A 24,577-nucleotide genomic window follows, 5' to 3' on the forward strand; every position below is an offset into this window, starting at 1 on the left:
GAGGTGGTGAAGAACCTAAAAGACTAAGATGTTGGAGGGGCCATTTCCACTGACATTAAAACCAACCTCATATTGAAATGTCTTGGAATGGAGAAATAAGACCTCAAGAGAGGGACCAAGTCCCCTATGAAGTGGAAAGACTGACTCAGGTTTCCTGGGATTACAGAAATAAAGGTGAAGGTGATGATAGTAGTGGAATGCTACAGGTCTTCAAAATTTTTCTTCTTGCACCTATTGTTTCTTTATATTTTTATTTGTTTTTATAAGAGGTTGTGGGAACTAATGGTATGGGAAAAGTCAAAGAAACAAAACCAAAAACAATACTGAGGAATGAGGGCATCAGCATCATTTCCTAAACTGAGACACACTAAAGACATTGAAGTCTTTGTGGGAGATCCAGAATGAAGTTGTGGAACTAGGGGAAATGCCTGGACAGTTTCACAGCATAGAAGAAAGATGTCATTATAAAATGTTAGCTTCGGGAAGCACACTGAGAATTAGGGAAGTTGGGAGTTATGAGTATCGAGATGCTGATGTACAGAACATCAAACAACTGGGGAGAACTTACTGTGTGTGCCAGGATGAATGAAAATATCAAAGACAGGAATAATGAGTATAGGAAAAATTGCACAGTTGCATTGTTGGGCTATAAAGCAAATGAGAAAAAAAATACAAGAGACATCTTGGTCAGTTTTTTCTTAAGTAATTACACAGTTGGGAGGAAAAATATTAGGCTCCTTGAAAAGGGAGGATGTCTCAAGGAATATAAAACAGGATAATTTACTGGCAAAACTACATGTTAAGTTTACAAATTAGAACAGAGGAAATGATCAGGATCAGCCCTTATAAAATATTTAATTTCTTACTAAGAAAGGTGATCATTAGCTGTTTGAATAAATGCAGCTTCACATGAGATTATGTTTTTGTTTTACCTTAACTACAACTCTCAAACAGAGGCATTTGCATTTTCATGGAAAGCTTATGAAGAAAAAATATTTTACGAAAAAAGTAGGGATGAAAGAAAGGAAAAGGGGAGAAATATCCAAAGTAGAATTTAAATCTCAAAAACATCCAGCAATTTTAAAAAAATGAATGAGTTGAGCCAAATATAGGTAGTTATCTCTCATGGCTAAGAAAATCACTGAGGAAAAATCCAGCCACCATTTTAAAAACTCTTGGTTTATTAACTATTTTGTTCTCTGTTTTCCACAACAACATTATATGCTTTCATTGTAATTCAAAAGGGTGTGGGAATTGGACATTAAAAAAAAAAAAAGATTTGTGCAGTGGAAATCATAGTATGGCATGCAAACCACACAAAAATGTTTCAACATGAATTGTAAATATCTGCACATCCCCTATCCCAGTGTACAGTCCTCTCTCTGAAGAGTCCCTAACATCTTTCAAACAGAATTGATTCCTTAATTCTCTATATTCCCCTAGTTCATTTTGGGGGTTAACAAAAAAATTTTAGGATTGAAATAAATTATTGGAGAGAGAATATTGGGAGATGAAAAATTCTTCTTTTCCTTTTATTGAACCATTTACTGGTTGATAAAGCCTAAGTAACAAATTCTGTATCTAGTCAAGTATTAAACCCTATGGTACAATGAAAATGGAAACAGATCTTGCATTCTCTTTTTGTTGCTATACAGGCCAAGCTGAGGGAACTAATGAAAAACTATTTTTCTACCAACTTAGGATGGTATTACACTGACTGCTTCATTTCTCCAACTCTGATCAGCTCTGCTCCCATTCATGGCTTTTTATGGTCAACAGTGCTTGCTGGGGGCAATACTGCCACTAAGGACTATCCAAAGCATCAACCTGCCTCCTTTTCCAACATAAACTTAATGTTTGTGAATAGCTACACCATATCCTGGAGATGATCCTGTTACTGAAGGAAACTCTGGTTCACGGTCTCGAGGCACAGCAAAGCCAATCTATGACGCTGGGTTTGTGGTGAAGGAAAGTATAGAGTTTATTTACAGGACTAAGCAAGAACAGTGAGTAGCTCATTCTCAAAAGACCTGAAATCCCCAAGGCTTTTAGGCAAGGGTCTTTAAAAACAATGTTAGGGGAGAGAGTCATAGGAAGCCTAATCATCTCGTGAACCTTCTTTTGATTAGCTGGTGGTGAAGTAGCAGGGTAATGTTTCTGGAATCTCAATCATCAACCTACTCTGTCCAACCAGTTTGGGGTCTCCGTGCTTGAGTTCAGCATATAGTCACCATCCTCTGCTGGGTGAAGGGTTTTAGTTTCTGCAGAACAACTCAAAGATATGCATCAGATTGTTATCTATGTCACTTCACGGGGAGCTAGGAGTCCTGTGTCTCTACTATTCTAATCATTAACTGTTTGAGTCTGCTCTGCAGAACTCCACAAAGGCCTAAGACACTAAAGCCTTTTTTTCTACAAGCAAGAAACAGGAGACACAGAGGGGCTTCCATAGCCAGGAGAGCTCTGTAGAGTCCTATGTGGTTTCAACACTTGTGCCTTTTCTTTGATACTCCTCAGTCTTAAAGGGAACAAAGGTGGGAATAGAAAGGGAATAAAGTTTTGGATAGAGAGACTAACCATAAACACGGCATGGAAACTCAGTTTTAGGGTGTGAAATAAAATTTATATTTTATGGCAAGGCAAGAAAAATTTAAACATAAAAATTCTTCTCTGCCCTTTGGCTTCCCTCTAGCCCTCACTATGCATTGTGTACTTGCATTTATGAATTAACCAAATCCTCTCCCATTGGCAGGAATAACTGCTCAACCATAAAGAGCAACATTCTCCTAGCATCAACAGGACAACTCCTTACAGATAACATTCCTTCTAGAAAAGGTGTCACATGGCACTTACATCTGGATTATTTAAACGGTCAATGATATATCATTTAATGTACAGCCCTCTGTCTCAAAAAATTATATAATTGTGCCTTGACTTCCAACAGGTGGAACAGTTCTCAGCTTTCTGAGATGCTCTTCCCATGTTACAATCTTCAAATTTGGCTTGAATAAGTTTCCATTTCTTTCTTAGATGGACTGATTAATTTTTCATCGACGGGGGACTCAGTTTCAATTCATTACACCCTCCTTTTGATGCCAAAAGCTCTTCTTCTGTGCACTGCTGCCGAATCGAATCTTGAAGAAAGAGTATTGGGTGAAGTAGAAAAGAGTAGCTTTATGGCTTTGCCAGGAGAAGCAGGACACAGCAGCCTCCTGCCCTTCAAAAAACTATGTGTCCTAACCCAGGAGAGTTTGGTGAGGAGTTTTATAGCAATGTTTCAGTGGTGGAGTTGCTGATAGAATTTGGATGTGTGTAGGGCATACACTCCTTTAATCAGGTCTCAGGTAATCTTTTGATGAGCTTCTCTGGTTCCTTTAATCTTGCCTCAGGTGGTCTTCTCTGGAATGAAGAATGCTGACATCTTCCATTTGTTGGGGGTTTTGGTTCTATAAGGAGCTTAAAGATATCATTACGTGTATCCCTGTAGGCGGAACCAGGACCCTGCCCCAAGGCTGCACCATTGTTTCTTGGCTGTTCCTCCCTGTCTCTGCATTCCCTCCATTCCCTGATTAACAACTGTTTAAATCTGCCCTTAGGAACTCCGGGAATGTCATGGAGGCTGAAAATATAGGCTCTTATGCCCAGGAGCTTGGTTTCACTTTCTTGCAATTGACAAATAAGGAGGGGAAACCACACCACAAAACATATAAAAATAAGCAACTAACAACTAATCTGGAGACACATTTATTTCCTGCAGGCTCAAGACACCAAAAAATGTAGTGGCTTTGGTGTCACGGGTTTTCTAGTGTTACTTTGCAACATCAACCCTGACTTTCCTCTGAAAGTGGAAGTGATCTAAATGGATCGACCTCTGTATACATGTTTAAACTCCAACCAGTACCCCCTTACCATTGTAATTATCAATCTACCCATGAGAGGAAAAAAAATGTTGATTCTGAGTACCTCAAGGATAATTACTTTGCAATTAAGCATTTAATAACAGATTTCATGGGTTGCAGAAATATAATTGAAAACAGAATTTTCTGCCAACCTAGAAAACCTCTCTACAAAGGTAGAAGAGAAACAATTTTATTAGTGAATAATCATTAAACCAGAATGTGATGGGTATCACAAGCAATGCATCAAAGATATTGTAAATTCAGAAAGAAATCTCATCTTATTAGATGGCCAAGCAGACAAAATCTATCTCATCTATGTTCTCAAGATACAAACTACAGCTGATCCTCAAGTAGAGGACTAGAGGACTTGACAACTATATTTGTTGCATAAAATTTACCTAACATTAACTTGTTTATTGGGGTGACCATCTGTGTAGGCTAATGGCTTTCTCTAATGGAAAATAAACTTCTCATAGTTTTACAGTTTGGAACTAGGCACCCCAGCAGTTAGACTCCTCCCCTCCCACAGGTGCTGGGGTGGGGTGGAGGCAACATATGTCTTGATGTTTATATTTCAAAGGAATAGCTTCCAAGGATTTGAGAAACACACTCCTGGATTTTTAAGTTGTCAAGGGGCTTATGTATCATTTAAAAAATTGACTTACATTTCAGGGACTTCCTTCGTGGTGCAGTGGTTAAGAATCCACCTGCCAATGCAGGGGACACGGGTTTGATCCCTGGTCCAGGAAGATCCCACACACTGTGGCGTGACTAAGTCTGTGTACCACAACTACTGAGCCTACGCTCTAGAGCTCGCAAGCCACAACTACTGAGCCCGCATGCCATAGCTACTGAGGCCCGCATGCCTAGAGCCCATGCTCTGCAACAAGAGAAGCCACCACAATGAGAAGCCTGTGCACTGCAATGAAGAGTAACCCCTGCTGCCCACAACTAGAGAGAGCCCTCGTGTAGCAATGAAGACCCAACATAGCCAAAAATAAAATAAATAAATTTTTAAAATAATTGACATATTTCAAAGAGAGAGATAACATAATTACACATTTTCTAAAGTAAATGCTCTAAGAAAAGGGAGGGGTGTCTCCTTTATTTTTAACAGGGAGAATTGTCTATTAATTTTATTATGTATTTGCCTTTACAACATATATATTCTTTACCCACCCAAAAAACAAAACTTTCCAAAATTACACTTTTTGACTTCTCTACCAGGTCTATCCTCCCAGGAAGATATAAATATCCTGAGCCCATTAGGCCATGGCCTTCTTGGAGCTGGTGTCCGAGCACTTTCCCTCATTTGCTGTGATTACACTCACCCTGCAGCAGTCAGTTCTGTGTATCTTGAGACTCACTTCACAGGGATACCTCTCATCTCTTTTTGCTTTCTGCTCCCTCTCACTGCTGGAGCCCATTCAGCCTCATTCCAGCAGAGCATAAAATCAGGGAAGTTGTTATCAACCCCAGAAAAGGCCTTCAGTGAGGTGCAAGGACTGAAGGATACATTTGTCAACCTTCAACTTGCAGTGGTTTTAGGTAAGCCTCTCAGGAGTCCTTAGCAGAACTGAGAACCTACTGCCCTCAGCATCACCCACAATAATGCATCTTATATTGGCTTTGTATATTTGTCTCTCTTATTTCTCCTGCTACCTTACTCTGACTCTCTCTAGACACAGCCCTGAAAGATCCTCTAGTTTTGAAGACTCAAGTGTTTATGATTAATAATATTGAGAATCTTTTCATTCACCTGTTTGTCATCTAGATGTCTTCTTTGGAAAAATGTCTGTTTGGTTTCTCTGCCTATTTTTAAATTGGATTGTTTGTTTCTTTCATTATTGAGTTGTTTGAATCCTTTATATATTTTGGATGATAACCTCTTACCCAGTATATGGTTTACAGATATTTTCTCCCATTCTGTATGTTGCCTTTTAATTTTGTTGATTATTTCTTTGCTGTGTAGAAGCTTTTTAGTGTGATATAGTCACACATTGATTTTTGCTTTTGTTTTTTGTAATTTTGGCATCATATCTAAAAGGATCATTGCTGAGACCAACGTAAAAGAACTTCTTAAGTTTTCTTCTAGGAATTTTTAGGTGTCAGGTTTTACATTTAAGTCTTTGATCCATTGCAAGTTAATTTTTGTAAGTGGTGTAAGATGGGGTCCAATTTCATTTTTATTCATGTATTTATCCAGTTTTCCTAGAACCATTCGTTGACAAGGTTATCCTTTTCCCATTTGGCTCCTTGCCAAATATTAGTTGACTGTCTATCTGGGGGGTTAATTCTGAGCTCTTGATTCTACTGCATTTGTCAGTCTGCCTGTTTTTGTGCCAGTAGCATATTTTTAACTACCATAGATTTGTAGTATATCTTGAAATCAGGAAGTGTGATGCCTCTTGCTTTGTTCTTTCTCATAATTTCTTTGACTGCTCAGGGTCTTTTGTGGTGCTATACAAATTTTGGAATTTATGAAATTAAGAATATGTCCTAATGTATTGAATAATTTTAAAATTAAATTGATAAAATTTAACAATTTGTTTGATTTTTACATTTCACATTTTATTATTTCATATGGATGTATTTCATAAATTTTTGTTTATAATTTTAATTAATGTCTCCATTTTCTTGAGCAGTCTAAATGTTTGTTTTTTATATAATTTCATAAAAAATAATTTTAACCTGTATACTTTACCATCTCCTTGTTGATTTTGTGGTTATTATTTCAACTGTAAATTTTCACCTGGAAGAATTTACATGTACATGCTCATTTTGAATAAGAACAGTTTATGTTTGTGTGTGTGTGCAAGTGTATGTTTTAGTGTCTTCTTCTTTCTCACTCTGTGGCCATTGCTCTTTGTCAAATTGGTTTAAAATTACCCATATTAACAACCCAAAACTTAGTAGAACATTAGGTCTGATAATGTATTTCGAAGTTCCTTTACAGGACATAGTGGTGTTATTCAGGTACACTCACTGAGTACTGTATGTATGGCTCAGGTCTTAAACAAAGTCTTAGATTTTGGCAGTTTTCTGCCTCTGCCCTCAACCTTTTAATCAATGGAGCCCAACACCAGACTCTAGTTTTACGTAGTGACACTTTTTCTAAGACATTACTAATGTGGAGGAATTGTAGTCCCTGTTATTTTATGAAAGGAAACCTATTGACCATTACTGATGCCTTTGAGATGCGGAAGCCCAAATGCCATGGCTTACACATATTCATAACTGTGTGTGCATATATTAAAAAGTTTCATCTTATTTTTTATTTTCATTACGTGATGGTGATTTTCTAATTTTACATTTTTCTATAATTACTATGCATTTTGAATGAAAGTTTTGTGTCAAATCTCCAACATCTTGATAGAAAAATATAATTCCTTTTATTTTTATTTATTAGGGGTAAGCCAAACTTAGGTATATTTCACTTCTCAGGGCTAGATAAAACTTTAATTATTTAATCATAGTTAAACAAAAATAACAAGACCCTAAGTGAGAGAGACCTGGTAAAGATTTTCTCTTAATTCCCTGTTATTTTCTGATTCTCTATAAATTTCAATGCAAAGCGAGAGCTAGACACTACCAATGACACTGTCAAGTGTTGCCAAAAGTAGGATTCTTTGATGTTGCTAACAATTGTGCACAGTGATATTCAAGTTGCTTTTCATTTTAGTGGAAGCCAAGCCCTTTCGCAAATAAAGACAAGCTAAGGAAGTTTCTTGTATCACAGAGCAAAAAGAATTTCTTAGATCGCTCAGCGGATCTAGAAAAAATAAAAACATAATTGTTTAAAAAGGTTTCTTTTTACTAAAACTAATGATTCTCTTCAAAGAAAAGTATAAAATGAATATTGGAAACAGAAAGTCTAAAATTAAAAAAAAACGTTGTTTATAAAATGCTGAGTTCACTCAAAACTGTTAAAAATGTATCAGTAGAGTTTTGGCTGTTTAATAAAACATCCGAGGCATAGCAAGACAAGAACATGTATGGTATGATAAGACAAATTAGATGGGTAATAGACCCTGTAAGACAATTAAAAATTTTAACCAGTTAATCTGCATCTCTTTTTATCTTCTACAGTTTCTTTCCAGATCCTGAGTCTGTCTGTTCATATCAACCATGATAGCTTAAAAACAAACCAACAAACACAAACATGTGTTTGATTCTTTTAGGTCTGCAGCATCTGTGCTTTGGGAACTGAGCTGGAACTAATCATTTTTCTCTTCAGATGGAAAATTTCGCAACAAGCTCCTTTGTGTTCTAAACCGTGTCCCATATTCCAGGAGGAGGCCTGGTTACCAGTAAGAATAACTTTCAAGTTGTGGAAGATAGAAGGAAAAATTTAGGTTATATTGAAAAGAAACATCTAAAATCATGATACATATCTAAAAATTACAATAGCTGACTTTGGACGTAGTGAATTTCCTGCTATTAAAGAAGTCAGCCATGGTTTAGAATAGGGGAGAATATGTTTGGTTATAGAGGACATTCAAAAATAAGATGTGTCACTTTCTAAAGCTTTATCTGGCATAAAAATTTTAATATTTTCAGAATAATTTATACAATTTAATATTCCTATTTCAAAGCTGGAGTAAAGAAAAACATTGAATAAAAAGTGTCCTGTTCAGTTGTTCTTACTTATTACTAATTGGTGTATTCAAGAAAATGTTATAACTTGAAATAATAAGGATAAGCTTCAACCAAGAAAGAAGTCCTTATAATTATTTTTTAATACAATAGAGTAATCCATACATTAGACATGTTTTTATTTTCCATTTTGTCACATAATCACTTACAAATAACCTTAAAGTAAACTCAGGTTAGTAATAGAAACTTCCTTAACAATTTCAATACCATAAGAATTAAGATAAAGGAACAATTATCTATACTTTAATTAACCTGTCAATGATTGATAAGCCAAACAATTTTAACTATCTTCTGGTATCAACAAATTTAGCTTTACTAAAATAAACAAATAATTAACCTTAGTTTTTCACTTCAAAAGTGTGAACTAAGAACTGCTTCAGAGAGTCATCTGGAAATCTTTATAATTTGATTCAGTTAAAAAAAAAAGAGAGAGAGAAATGTTACACCCAAATTACAGCACTTTAAAGATCTTTTCTTCTTTTCTCCTTCAGTTACTTCTCCCAGGTTTGCCTTTATCTTCCTTCTCTCCTCTCTCCCATCCTCTTTCTCTTCTTTATTCTTTCCCTCCCCCTTTCCACATATGTTTATTGAGCACTCCTGACTCTCAGACACTGTCTCTATTCATCATATACAAAGATAAAACCTAGACACTTACCTTCAGTCTATTAAGACCCTGACCTTCAAATAAATAATTACAGCATCATATGAATATTGCTCTATTTAATTTTTATACATTAAAAAAAAATAATTAGCTTGGCTTTACCCCTAGAAAGGTTTGTGATATCACTTTTGTAAAGTTTACTTGTATAGCATTTATTCCAAGGAATGGATGAAATATTTATCATAAGTTATGTGTATTGCTTCATTATAAAACCTGAAGTAAAGACTTTTTTTCCTTGAATTTTTTTTCCCCATCTTTCCTGGGTAAAATAAATTAGGCTGACTCTATATCTTTATTATATGCAACCCATAATGCACAAATAAAAGCCTACTACTGCTGGCAGTAATTATGTCAAAGTACATTTGGTTTCATTTTATGATGGAATGCCAACTTCTCATTAAAAGGCAAATCTTGTATTTCAAAAGGTTAAATAGGATGATATTTAAATAGTATCCTAGCAGGTTCAATTTAGAATGTAAAATATAGTCAATAGAACACCAATCTCTAGCTCTGTTGAATTATACTTAAAGAGAAATTAGGCATAGTTTTAGTCACTTTAAGTTCCTAAATTGCTCTACCATTGCAATTTGTGAATTCGCACAGACTGTTTTATAAAAAAAAGTTCTTAAAAAGGCATAGTGATAATGAAATTCTACACAAGCATTAAAAATGTAACAATATGATAGTATATTGGCAGGAAAAATTGTAAATAAAAAAGTAGGTTTTAAAGTAGTAACTATAGAGTGAACCTATATGCAGAGGGTTATACATGAATGCTTACCCCTCGGTTTTCAGATAAAAATAAAGTTACATTAAAAGAAATATTCAGGTTTCATTGGCTTATTCTGCCACTTGCATAATGTGTAAACTCATCTTTTACATCTTGTAAGGTGGCCCAGAAGAAAGTTTTCTAGTGTCTTCTATTGACATGCATGTGAAGGCTGCTTCTTGCAACCATTCTCAGCTCATTAGTCCAGGTAGAAAAATAACAATAACCAACCTGTGTTGTACTGTTCTTAACTGGCTCTCACAACATGTTATATAAAACATCTCAGGAAAATGAATACTAACACTGCTGGCATACTGACTCATCTTTCAGGGTAATGAAGGTTTAAAATTTTAAGCTCAAAACAAGTCTACTGTTTCCATGTAAGTTTATGAATAAGAAACAGTTGAAGATATATACAGCAGGATATGAACAGCAATTATTTCTGAGTACAAATTACTCCTTTTTATTTTATTTATTTGTTTTTCTATATTTTCTACAATGAACACATTTTTTAAAGAAAAGTATAAAAATAAAATCAATTTATGAATTTAAAGTGCATAAAAACCAGCAATGCCTAATAATAAAATGATATATTTTTTAGGTTATTGAGCATTAGCCAAAGACCTACTACACTAGCTCAAATTCTAATACTGATGGGGAGCAAAAAATAATTTAAATAAAATCAATCCTTTATTATTTAAGTTAAGCACTGAAACATTAGACATTCACTAATTCTATTTTTTTTGAATTACATAGGTCTACTATTCTAAGGCATAGCTTGTTGTGAAAATGTAAATTATTCAGGTTTTATATATTAATAAGAAAAAGATAATTGTTAACATATGTGTTTTCATGTGGATCAAGGGATAGAAATATATTACTAAACACAACTGCCATAAAGTATGATGAGTGTTGTGATTGACTGGCATTAAGGGAACATAGAAAAGGACCTAAATATTTAGGGGGTCTAAGAAGGTCTCCTAAGAAAATAAAATTAAACTGAGATCTAAAATGTGAAAAGGAGTTAGTCTGGAGTAAAGAGAAAGGGAGCAATTTGGAAAGGAAAATGATACTATTACATTAGCCTTGAAGAAAAAAAAATAGTAAAAGGGGAGAATATTCTTTCTTATATACATTTATTTATATAAATAAATATGTATAATTCTATACATTATATAAAATTATGTATTGTAAAATTATGTGTTATGTGTTATTACATATATATATATATATATATATATATATATATATATATATATATATAAACAAACTCAGCTGAAATGGAGGGTTAGAAGTATTTCCTGAAGGGAATATATTACTCATATTTGAGGACATCTCAGTAACTTTATTCAACTAATATTCAATAATTTATACATACCATATGCCTTTGCAAGGTAGTATAATAGTCCTATTGCTTATAGAAAATACTTTCATATTATGTTTCTTCTTCCCTAATTGCCATAAGATCTGTACTATATGCTTATAACTCTATTTAAGGATGTATTTGTGTGTGTGCTTGTGTTTGTATGGATATGTTATAAGTAGGAAGGCTTTCTTGCTTACTTCTTCACTCCTTATTTCTCAAGGTCCTTTATTGTGTGAGTAAATATTTCTCACCTGAAAAATATATTAGCTGTACCTAGTGTGTCATTTTTTTCTTTGTATGTGTAGCAATGTTAAACAGTATAATATTTAAGGCAAAGTGATATTAGTTCCTATTGTCTCTGTTTTCTGTTAAGGCAAAATTGTGTGAACATTAGCCACAAAAAGATTATTTCCTACTACCCGCCAACTCCTACCAAATGGCAAAGTGTTTACAAATAGTAGCTGTGGGGACTTGGCTAATCACTCATTACTAGCCCTGCATTCCCAGGAAACAAATGGAACTTGCGCTTAGTTTTGCATTCTCCTGCTTCTACAACTACTAGAGGCAAATTTATCCTGATAGTAGTAGCAAAGATGGAACTAGACAAGGAGGATGATATTTCTTAAAAGTTTTCCCTGTGAATGATGGAACGAAAACAAGTCATCCATTTCACTTGCCTGAAAATACTTCTATTTATTAAAGAACCTTATAAACCTAAAGAAATGAAACTATATGCGAATAAGGTATTATTTAAATTAAAAAAAGTGACGTGTTGTTAATATTTTAAAATTCATATGGTACTTCCCCAATGTAGGATGTATTAACTCTTTAATACATTAAGGAAACATTTAATGTACTGAAGAACTTAATTTAATAGGACCCTAGGAGGCAGAAACAACTTACTCAGAGGGAGAATCTGGCTCATTAATTTCAGTGATGCAGCACCCAAAGGTATGAATTTTAAATGAATTCACAAACCTAATAAATCATCCTGGCTGTCAAGTGAAAAATAATTTGTGAAAAATTTATTACCCATGATTATCATGTATTAAGCATAAGGCTTAAGATCTAAGCAAATGTTATACTCCTAGTTGGATAAATACTCTAGATTGCAGGGAGTATTTAATGCATTTTGACATTAAGTCGGTCATGGCAGAATTTATATTTCCAATGAACATCATCTTAGTCTTTGATAGCTCATCCTTTTCTTGTCAAAGTACTGAACCCATCTGTAATAATGTCACATATATCCTTGTACTTTGGCTTCTAAATCCATGCATTCATCCCTTTCTGAATGCCCACATATCTCCCATACTTGATCCAATGCCTCAGTATCATTTTGGAAGGGGTGACAAACAACATAGACTCTGCAGGAATGGTTTGTGGCTGAAAAAAAGCACCCTGAAGTCTCTAAAATCAGCTTTGTGGTTTATGGCTGCCTTTCATTGCAGCCATACAACTCAATGAAACATTCGTTTTTTTAACTTCTGTCTTTACCAAGATAGGTTGTTCCCATGTGTGAAAGCAGACATTATCTACATCTTCATTCATTTTCATGCATGGCAAAGAATGTCAACATTCACAAAAATCAAACTCTAATTTCTTGGACTTATTGTCAACTCAATGGCCTCATGAAATCCATCAAACAATGATTCTTCCTACTGAGATTTGTATTTGATACAAAAGTTGATAAGCATTTACTCTGCAGTACTCTATAAAACCATACTAAATGTAAATTACATCTTGGCTGCAGCAAATTAGACAGGAGGGATTTGTATTTATATCTCAAACATCAGAAGATAAAAATTCAGGGAAACCTTTCATCATCTGTCCAAGCTGTAATTTCTAGCAATCTGTATATAATTGTTTAAAATTATGTAAGTGGTTCAAGCATAATGACTTAAATGATTGAGTCTATTTGTAAATTTATTATAGAGAAATGTCAAGCTCCTTTTTGGGGAAAGTAGAAAACTCATTTATATTATAAATAATACATAAATAAGTATATAGTAGATATACAAATATGCCAATAGTTATACACTTTAGAAAGTTTACACATATAATTCCTAAGGAGTTTTGTTTTGGTTCTATACTTTATTTGAAAGCTGAATTAATATTGTATACATTAATTCATTTATAAATATATTCAAAATGTATTTTAAGCTCCTACTTGTACAATATTAAATAGCAATGATAAATTAAATGCCATTTTTTCTTAAGATCCTTGCAATCCAGTTGGAGCACTAGAAAAAAAGAAGTAAATATTTACGTCTTAGGTGGTAATAAGATCCATGAATACATACCACTGTATATAAAATAAACAACAAGGATTTATTGTATAGCAGAGGGAACTATATTCAATATCTTCTAATAATCTATAATGGAAAAGAGTCTGAAAAAATATATATACATGTATGACTGAATGACTTTGCTATCCACATGAAGCTAACATAATCTTGTAAATCAACTATGCTTCAATTAAAAGAAAAAGCATGACTAGGGATTAGGAGGTATGAAAATATGTGGAAAGAGACCTTTTGGACAGGAGAAAGAGCAGGTGCAAAGGCCAAGAGGTGGGAATGTCCTTTACCCAATCAAGAACAGCAAGGACACTGGTATTTTTGAGCAGTGTGGGTGAAAGGGTCTGAGGAGACGTGATCCAAGTGGCATGTGGCTGGGGGCAGAGCTCACAGGGCCTTTTGTTGGACTTGTTAAGGACTTTGCCTGTTATTCTGAGTGAAATGTGAAACCATCTAAGGATTTGTGACAAGAGCCAAATTCTGGTTTGTTATTTTTAAAGGCTGAAGTTTAGAAAATCTGCAGACAGGAGAGAGAATCTCATGTAATCCATTTGGTGGCTATGTCAATAATTTAGGCCAAGAGTTTTTCATGAGTATAAGACCCAGGAAGGCAGGTGTTTGTTTTTTGTTTTTCCTACTGTTGTATCCACAACACAACAGTGACAGAGATGTGGTAATCACTCAGTAAATATTGCCTAATGAGTGAACAGTAAATTGGATGAGGATAACAATGGACATGGTGAGATGATGGAGCTCTAGATACAGTCTGAAGGTAGAGCTAATAGATTAGTTGATGAATTGGGCATAGGGTGTGAGAGAAAATAAATTAAAGATGAATCTTTTGGAATATTCTGGAATAATGTATTTGCCAGTTCATGAGATTAAAAAAAAAAAAAAAAGGTGAGGAATGAGTTTAGGAGCAGAATGAAGGAACGGATCTTGGAATTAATCAATTTGATATGCTTAAGAAATTTCTGGATGACAATATCAGCTAGATGGTTGGATATATGAAAATGATTATATGTGAGATTCTCTATTTTTTTCATAAACACAGTGCAATTATTTTATTTTGACCTCAGTTCTTATGATGGTTTCAGGTTAAGTTTTTATTTTCCTTGGTAAATCTAGCAAAAGTTAGAATTAATACTTATTTAAACTTCAGGTAAGGTTTCAGTATAATGTTTTATTATCTGTATTTATTGCAAGCCTCAAGCAGCTTATGAATGGTTTATGGGAGAAAAGCACATTTTGTGACCACTGGGGGAAAGAGGCCTAGAAGATGTATGGACAATCTAGGCACTGCTGACAGTGTATGCTTAAGAAAGCCCATGTTCAGGGAAAGTTTAGTTGATTTGACTGTGTTTTAAGAGTGATCAAAGCCTCTCAAAATTTAGCATAATCATACAAATGGGTGATTGAATAATGATGGCTTTAGTCAAATTACTACTCTATTTTCAATATTTAAGAAAACAAAAGTAGCAAATTGAGGGAAGAAATGTGTACCTAAGAGTAAACCTGTATGTTTTTGGTGATTCATTTCAAAAATCCCAGTGTATAAACTCAGGCAATAATTCATTTAAAATTCAGTTAATCAACTAATATCTATAATGCTATCCTACAAAAATTATGGTCATCTCTGTATACAGAGACCTTTAATTATTATATGTGTTAGAAATAACATTTCTTTTATACTGGGTCCAAAGAAATCCTGGTGACAAGGACAAGGTGCAAAATTACTCCATCCTAACATACCAAAAATCGTTGTTTTGGTCTGGATCTTAATGGAAACATGCTATCTGGAAGACTTTGAGATTTAAAACTATCTCAGTGACATAGAACAGTTATACTAATAATTATAAGTAAATGTCTATTTGGTAAATCTTAACTTCCCAAATTGAGACAAACTCCTCAGCTTCCAATTCATACTCCTGGCTAAAGTATAATGCAAATTACATGTAAATTTCCCAACGTGGAGAAATGTGCTGGTGAAGACCCTGACTTGGAGTTTTGTTGTTGTTCCTTTACCTCCTTATTTTCAAAATAAGTGTAAACTGATAGAGAAAGTAATGAAGAAGAATGGGAAAGACTCCCAGATCTGCCCAATAATGGTCTCTTAATAATTTGATATATTGATTTTATGTATAACTACTACATACATTTAAAACCATGCTTCACATGATGAGATAATTATAATTGACACTGTACATTACAGTGTCTGACGGTTCAATTTACATATGGCTCTCTGTATTCAAGGGTTCTGTATCCTCGGAATCAATCAACCAAGAATAGAAAATATTTTTTTAAAATTCCAGAAAATTTCAAAAAGCAAAACCTGAATTTGCTTCACGATGGCAACTATTTACTTGGCATTTATATTGTATTTACAACTAGTTAGATATAATTTACATTGTATTAGGGTATTATAAGTAATCTAGAGATGATTTAAAGTACATGGGAGATGTGCCTGGATTATTTGCAAATATTATGCCATTTTATATAAGGGACTTGAGCATTTTCAGATTTTGGTGTCTGCTGGGATTCCCGGAACTGAGGGACTACTTAGTGTACTTTAAAAGTCACACACAAAAGAGCTGCTTCATAAATGTTTGTTCCCTGATCCTTTTTTCATCGATATAGTTATTTGTAACCAAAGTCTCCCTATTTGCATAAGTTACTATAAAAGGGAGCTAAAACTACCCTAAACATTTCACCTAACATAGCATGTTATTGTAGACTAATAATTTATTTCATAAAATCAATACTAGAAATTACGCATCCCACTTAACTGTGTTCTTATTCTAACATATATTATTTATCTTAGAGTTCATAAAAACTTCCCACAGTAAATATTAAAAAGGTATTAAAAAGGACTTTTTAAAATTATAAATAATAACAAACATTATATGCAACTAAATGTTGAATCTTCACTTACTGCCAATAGGTATTATATTTTAATTTTATTATTTTTTTTATTTCTTTGAGTTTTTAAAACTCTTCCTTTTTAAACCTGTTTTTCATGGACTCTATCTATTGCTTTTATTCACTCTTGTGTTCCTTCTAGTTCAGTGTTCATCTCTGAATTTAATATTTCTTGTGTTACTAATTATTTCTCAGATTTTGTTCATTTATTTCTGAGTTTTAAAAATTCCAATTTATGTGGTTCTTATTTTGCTTGTTTTTGTCTTTTTTTTTCTTATAACAACTTTTCTGTTGATCATTATTATATCAAATCAGTTTACTTGAATTTTTTGAAGAATTTGTGGCTTATAGAATTTTTCATAAGTTCATAAAGCTCCCACTTCTTCCACTTCTTTTTTATATGTATGTACATGGGTGTGCACACGTGTGTGTGTTTAGTATTTAAATATGAAAGCTAGACTTCTGGGTTGTCCTGGTAATGTTCCCATCTATCATTTTTATGTGGACCTTCTTTTTCTGTCCTTTCTATTATTCCTCATATTTCTAATTCATTCCCAGAAATTTCTTCTCAGTTTGGGACCCTGTATTGAAGGGATCTCTGTATCTCTGGAAGCTCACTTTCTAAGGTTCATAAGCACTAATCTACTCCAGTCCCTCTAAATTACCATTGGCCACTTGCCTTCAACTTCCTTTAAAAAGTGTAAAACCTCCTCCATTTCATCTGCTAATCCTAATTTGCCCTGTGGCTCTCCAGTGAACACCAGATGGCTATTTTGGGGCTCTCTTGCTCTTAAATTTCTCAGCTAACCTGCTACTTTCTATACCTTTTCCCCACAAGAGTCATATACTATGCTGTTTTTTGACTATTGACAATTTGTCCTCACCCACTTCTATTTTGGAGTTTGTGGGGATGCCTTCTTACCTAGATTTGTTGAAAAGTTTGTCATTTAGATCTTGCTGTTACTATGCACTTGTTATGTTTTTATGAAGAGACTCAAATATTAGTAACTATGGTATTATTATATTTATCTGATCAGGATCATTCGTTTAATGTACATTATAATAATAACAAACAAGGAAAATATATTTTACCTCCATAGGTATATGAAAGCTTAAACTAAATAATAATAAAAGTTGAATGTTAATTTATTTGTATTTATGTCCAATTGAAATTTTAATATTTTTTTTGAGTGTGAGATAATTAACTTAAGAGATTATTATTAGGTTAGATTTACTTCATCTCATGATAATAGGATACATGAAATTTAAAAGATTATCCTTGCAGCATCACTATCTTCAAGTAGTTTAGAATGTGAATAAATTGGGAGATGTTTACAGATATTATAAAGTACTAATAATATGTGCAATACAGCTGTTAATTCCTTTGCTACTTTCTGTTTCTTACAAAATGAAGTCAATATTTTAATCACCATTATCATGTAAATTTAGTTCCATTTCAAAATATTTTCTAGTTTTAAAAGTATATTTCCACATTCTGAAGCTATTATTTCTGGAAGTTTTCTCACAATATGCACCAAATATAAAATATTAATTTTCCTCATTCAACTTTGCACCTTAGATCAGCTAACTGCATCAGGCCCTGTTCTGTACATAATTCAAGCAGCTCCTTCTCTCTTCACTTGACTATGACAAGAACCACATTTTTTACTATACATGCTGATGATACAAAAAAAAGAAAGAAACAAAATAAGGTTTATAAAATATCAGATCAGAGTTACTCACATGCCATTTATATTCCTGGTTATTCATGAATCTTCTATCTCACAAATGGGAAGGAAGCAGGCTATTAAACTTGGAGATAATGGCCATGATATCATGGTATCATGATGTCATGCAAGAGAAGAAAATTCTAGTTTTTAAATGCGATGAAGGGAAATAAAAAAAAGATGTAAAGTGTTAAATACACTTTTGTGGCTAACAATGATATTAGAAACATATTTTAAAATTCATAGATATTACTATAAGAGAGGAATGAAGAGTTCACCTGAATACATCTTTCAGACATTGTATAAATATTTAAAGGATGGTTTCTATGTGTAATGCTCTCCACTTGGTACAAGGAATACCAAAATAATATGAAAATACCTGTCTTCAAAGAACTCACAGTCTAGTTGTGGAGACATAAAAGTAAGTAAGCAATAATATGTTATGAAAAGCAAAAATAAAAGAAGCACATAGCACAAAGGAAAAACCACCAAAGCTTCCTGTGAATATAAGAAAATGTAGATAAGTATTCACAGAAGATATGAAACTTAAACATAAGTAGAACTTAACTCTTTGATTAATGGGGCACCAGGTCTAAGAGACAGCTAACTTTATTGCCCAACTTCTAGTTTAAAAGAAAAATGCTCCAACTATCATCAGTCTGGCCGGAGCAAGAGTGAGAAAGAATTTTTTGTATCCATTTTATGTATTTGCTTTGGATGGGACACAGAATTGTTGTGGCAGCTTGGAGGAAGATGCATATGGAAAATTAGAGAGTAATCACATGATGAATATTTCTTATGACCCCCACAGAGAGTTGTAAGTCTGTCCAGCAAGCAAAGATCTACATCATTTATTCAGTTGGCAAATATTTATTGAATACCTGCGTTGTATGTTTCTAGGTCTTCACTTTATACCAGAGAAAGAAAGAGAAGACAAAGATCTGCATTCTCAAGGAGCTTACGTTTATGGGCAAATATACAATAATCATTAAAAATAATAAATAAGTAAATATCTGTCATAATAGGAAATGATAAGTGCTGCAGGAAAGAAAAATGTAGAGCAGAGTAAGGGAGATCAGGAGTGTGCAATTGGAATTGGAATCGGTGGCATTATTAAATATGACTGGTCAAATGTAAAAGGTAAAATTCCAGCAAAGATTTAAAGAAGGTTAAAGAGCTTGGCAAACTGATATCCCATCATTTTAGGCAAAGAGAACAGCTAGGAGAGTATTGCTAGAGTGAACACTGGTGAGTTGAAACAAGTGCAGTCCATTGAAATATTTAATGTAGGTATTATATCATGGTTCATATATGTATACAAATACATTATTAATTGATTCTTCTCATGTGGTTTATATTTAGAGATGAACACTTTTTTTCACAAAGAAGGGGATATGCATCTTCAGATAACCAATGAAATTGTGGGATTTTTTTCAAGACAAGTTTTTAGAGCAGTTTTAAATTAAGAGCAAAATGGAAAGGAGGTTATAAAAATTTCCCATATCCCTTCTCTTCCCCCATATGATCCACATCCCCCACCAGGGTGGTACATTTCTTACAATGGATGGACTTACAGTGACACAGCATGATCACCCAAAGTCCATTCTTTACCTTAGGCAGGGTAGTTTTTTTTTTTAAGGTGATTAAAATAACCTACAGGTGCAAGTCTCTGTGGATCTCTCAAACTAGTAAATATTGTTCATTTTCTTTCTAAAGCCACATAACTCTAAATAGCTTCATATCACAGAATTGTTAAGGCAATAACACAACACACACATACATTTCCAAAGTTGATGCTATTTAGAGGCAGGAGATAGAGTAGCTTTCTGGTTTTATAACAGAAACTATAAAATGAATAAGAAAAGTATAATGATAAAATTCACTTCAATGTTACTCTGTAGTCAAGGCTAAGTATTTCCTAGTTTATCCTCATCATGAATTATTCTGAGCTATTTTGTCCAATTTACCTTAAAGCTTCACAATGAGATCAAATGTCAATATTTAAATAGTTTAATAATAAAGGGCCAACATTCAGGTATCCTGACTTTGATTATAAATATCCTCCTCTTGTCAAATTACCAAGCAGAAATCAAATATAAAATTCATGTTGTGAGTTAAAATCCCCCAAAAAAGATGTAAATTAAAATGCTTAAATAGTAATATATACCAAAGTCCAAAATAAAATGTTTTCCTTGTGACTTAAATAAAGAAATTAATGTCCAAAATTAATCCTCCTCAGAGTTATAGTCTGATTAATCTAGGCTAAAGGGGTTCTCAGTGTCTAAGTTGATTTGTTTCTCTCAGAAAACCTGAAATGTCTTCCAATGAAGTGGCTGTGAGGTTTCTGGGGTACCAGGGTCTCTATCATTTCAATGCCAAGGCTCTTCAGTGTTTCATTTTTTTAAAGAGTCCAAAGTAATAATAGGAAACACAAAAAGGTAACAAGGTGCCTACACAACCAAATTTAGAAAACAGACAATGCCAAGTATTTAAAAACAGTCATTTCAAGCTTTTTTTCAGGATTGAATACCTAGAGGTAACAAAGATGATTGCAGACATTCAGCAGCAGATGATGGGAAAAGGATTGATGGAGAAAATCATGGTCACACATTCACCATGATGATGTTCCACCTCTGCTGTTTCAAGAGTTCATTACTTTGAACCACACCTTATTTAGGAGAAATTTTCCATTGCACAGTGGAACTATGATGACAATAGCTAGAGGTTTATCTCAGAGGGTGGTGTAAAAAATGGCATCTGAGAGATGTTGACCTTCTTGCAAACTTAATTGGCCATGGTAGTCACTTGAGATGACTTTCTTTTCTATTTATGCAACTCAACCCTCTTAATTTCCAGGTTTCCTTTGTATTTCTTGTTTAAAATGCCCCAATACTCAATTACTTATGGGTCCTCTCTGGTGTCAGCATCAGAACTCACTTGTAAGCATTCATTTTCATTTCTAGGACACGATTCTGTTTCTATTGTGAGGTGAGACTTCTTAGGACATTTTCTCCATCACCTCAACTTTGTTTCAGTTGGAGAAAGACCCTCAACAGTCTCATAATCTGATACAACTGTTGATGCCTCTGGGACAGGTGAAGACTGAGTCCAGGGATTTGTGGTCAGACACTGTCTCTCCTCAGATTTTAATACTCTAGGCTTTGAGTTTGTTTCATTCTGCTTTATTTTCTTTGCTATAATTTTTGTTTGTTTGTTACATCTTTCTTCCATATCCACCTTCTAGTGCTTCTCTTATCCTTCAGGAAGGCTCAGATGTGGTACAATATAACCAGTTTATCTTAGTCCCTGTTATTCTCTGACATATATAAAAATGGCTGATATCATTTGCTTAATTAAGATGCCTTCTTTCCCTGTACTTTTTCTTTTCTCCCTGGCTTAGACATTCATTTATCTAAATTTTCTTCAATCAACAATTTCGGGGATTGCAAAATTATCCATTCTTCAAACAAATTTTATTGATACACATTTTCCTGAATTGGATAAACCCATTCAGGAGATATTTCCCCACCAAACCAACTTCTTAACCATATTAGAACAACATCTGTTGTTATCCTGCTCAGATATCCTTTACTGTGTAATTAGCATCATTCTTAAATGCTAATCAATAATGTGTACAGTAGATACAGCTATGTACATACATATCCACATGTTTATCTTTACGTGTTCATGAAAATATAACTACTATATTCAGTATTAATGTCTGAATCATTTAGCTCATTAGTGAAATATTAAGTGTCTGAATTATTCTTTAATTTTTATTGGAGTATATTCTGCTTGTTTTGTTATGCAGCTAGAGCATTATTGGTCTGCAGTTATTCCAAAACAGAATATTTACATTCTAATTATTTGACAAGTACATTACTCACTGTTTCTCAATAACCTTAAAAGACCAATGGTGACAAGTGATCATTGGGGAGTTAAAGGTGTTGCAGGACAGAAAATCTGGGAAGAAATGGAATTAGAGCAGAGGAAATTGTAAGAGGTAAGGGGGCCCTGCTGTCCCTTCCCAGTGCTTCCATCTCCAAGGGAGGGTCAAGTGGGATGGAGCTGCCATATGCTTTTGATTTTTGTTTTGTTTTTTATCTGTAGGGTATGATGAGAAAATTATATAGGTGTGAGGACAGAAAGTCCCAGTGTGAGGATGGAGTGACTCCAGGAAAGGAAAGAATTTGGAGGAAAACATTATTACCAAAGTAAGGTTGAACATTATAAACCAATGATCTGCACAGGCCCTGGTCTCACCCTGCTGCCCTGCCAGAGCAGGGAAACTAATTTATAGCCCTGTCTCCTGCTGAATATGGTACCGGGTTCCAACCATCTAGGAAGCTTGACCAGAGACTACAGGCAAGCTCAGAGCCCATCCTCCAGACTCACTGGAGTAGGGAACTAAGCCAGCAGTCCTATCATCTGCTCTCAGCCAGAGGCATACCAGCCCAGCTGACTTTTAATGTGTTTAAGAAATGTATGTAAACACTATAGTCTATATTATTTTACTGGCTTGTTACTTTCAATGAAAGTTTATATGAGATTCATTCTATAACTCACCCTCTAAGATTTTAATTTTAAGATGTACTTTATGAATGCTCCATTGGTCTTTCAATAAAAAATCATCATCTTTGACCTAAGCAAAGAATAAATTTTCAATATAACAGGCTGAAAATTGGATTCAAATTTTAAGACTTAAGGGACAAGTACATATGAGAGATTTGGATGCTTGAAATCAATTACAAAGTCAGTGTGACATTAAAGAAACACATTGATATGGAAATTGCATTTTGAGATAATATACACTTTATGATTGGTATTTCAAATGGAGAATCAGACCTTAGTGTTCTTATATGAGGTTAATAAATTAGGAAGTCTGAAAACTCTCATGACTTTTCAAATTAGAGTTGGACATTTTATGGAATTTTCCCACCAATCTAAGTTGTGTGTGTGTGTGTGTGTGTGTGTTTGTATTGTGTCCATGACTTTATACACCTGTGCAAGTCTCACAGCGTACCTGTTTGGGGACAGTGGTGTTCACATATGACCATAACTTTTCTCTTTTCCAGAGGTCAGCAAACTTTTTATGTGTCTGTCACTGTAACAAGCCCTTGAGTAAAGGAAGTTATTTATGGTTATTGATTTAGCTAACCAGGCCCTAACTGAAAGAATACCTCTCCAGAATATTCTGGTTTTTCTGTTACCCCCTGGAGGAGGATGTTTTTAGCAAGTATCAGCTGTGCCATCAAATGATGGGAATATGCCAAGGCTGTTGACATCCAGTATATAGAGACTAGAGTTTTTTGGTAATGAATTTTGTGATGGGACATTTGATTACTCAGATTTTAGATGATCTGTATGGGTACAGGCTAATTATTGTCATCCTGAAAAATTTATAGGCAAAGAATGCCAGGGATTGTGATAAATGATATTATCATAGTTACATTACAGAAATGCATCAATGTTTAGCACTTCAACCCTGGATGGAATGGGTCTTGGTGGTTGGAAAGTCTTTCAGCTACAACTACTGGTGATGCTTTTTGATATGTCCAAGGGTGTTAAGATAGAGGATGAAATTGTGAGGACTGGATACCAAGAATTTCTGGAATACTTTAGTTCAGCATACATTGGGGGAGAAAAGGAGATTTTAAAAAGTAGGACTGAGTGTTACAAATTGCATTCATTTTAATTTCCTTCAGGAAATTTTTTCTTCATCTCCTTTGCTTTTTGGACTGACCTTTCCATGAATGCAACACCACGGTGATAATAAGGTACATGTGACATCAGATTTAATTTAAACTAGAGACAATTGGCAATTTCATGAAGATTATGCAATTTATCCATTTATTAGATGTTCAAAATACATATTCGAGTTTATCCAGATAATCAGAAAACTATTAACTTCAATCACATTGTTAGGCCCAACACAGAAGTATTTTTATTAAGCTATAATTAGTGTCATGGGCCAAAGTTGAAGGATTTTAAAAGAATATGCCCATGATGCTTATATTTACTTATGAAATGTTGTTGACCTTACTGTTTACTAATTTATTATTAAACTAATTATTATTTAATAATTAACACCATTCACTTTTGTGAGAATTTACGGGAGATATTTTTCAATGAAACTGTAATAGGAGTAATTGTATCTCTTATTTACCAAAACAGTTTTTTTATGTTTGAATGTTGGAAATCATGATCCTAGTCATTTCCCATTTTCCATGAGCAGCCAAGAACCCCAGCATCAAATAAATGGTCTACATCTCTGATGTGT

This window comes from Mesoplodon densirostris, chromosome 3 (genome assembly GCF_025265405.1).
Source record: "Mesoplodon densirostris isolate mMesDen1 chromosome 3, mMesDen1 primary haplotype, whole genome shotgun sequence".
Classification (NCBI taxonomy): domain Eukaryota; kingdom Metazoa; phylum Chordata; class Mammalia; order Artiodactyla; family Ziphiidae; genus Mesoplodon; species Mesoplodon densirostris.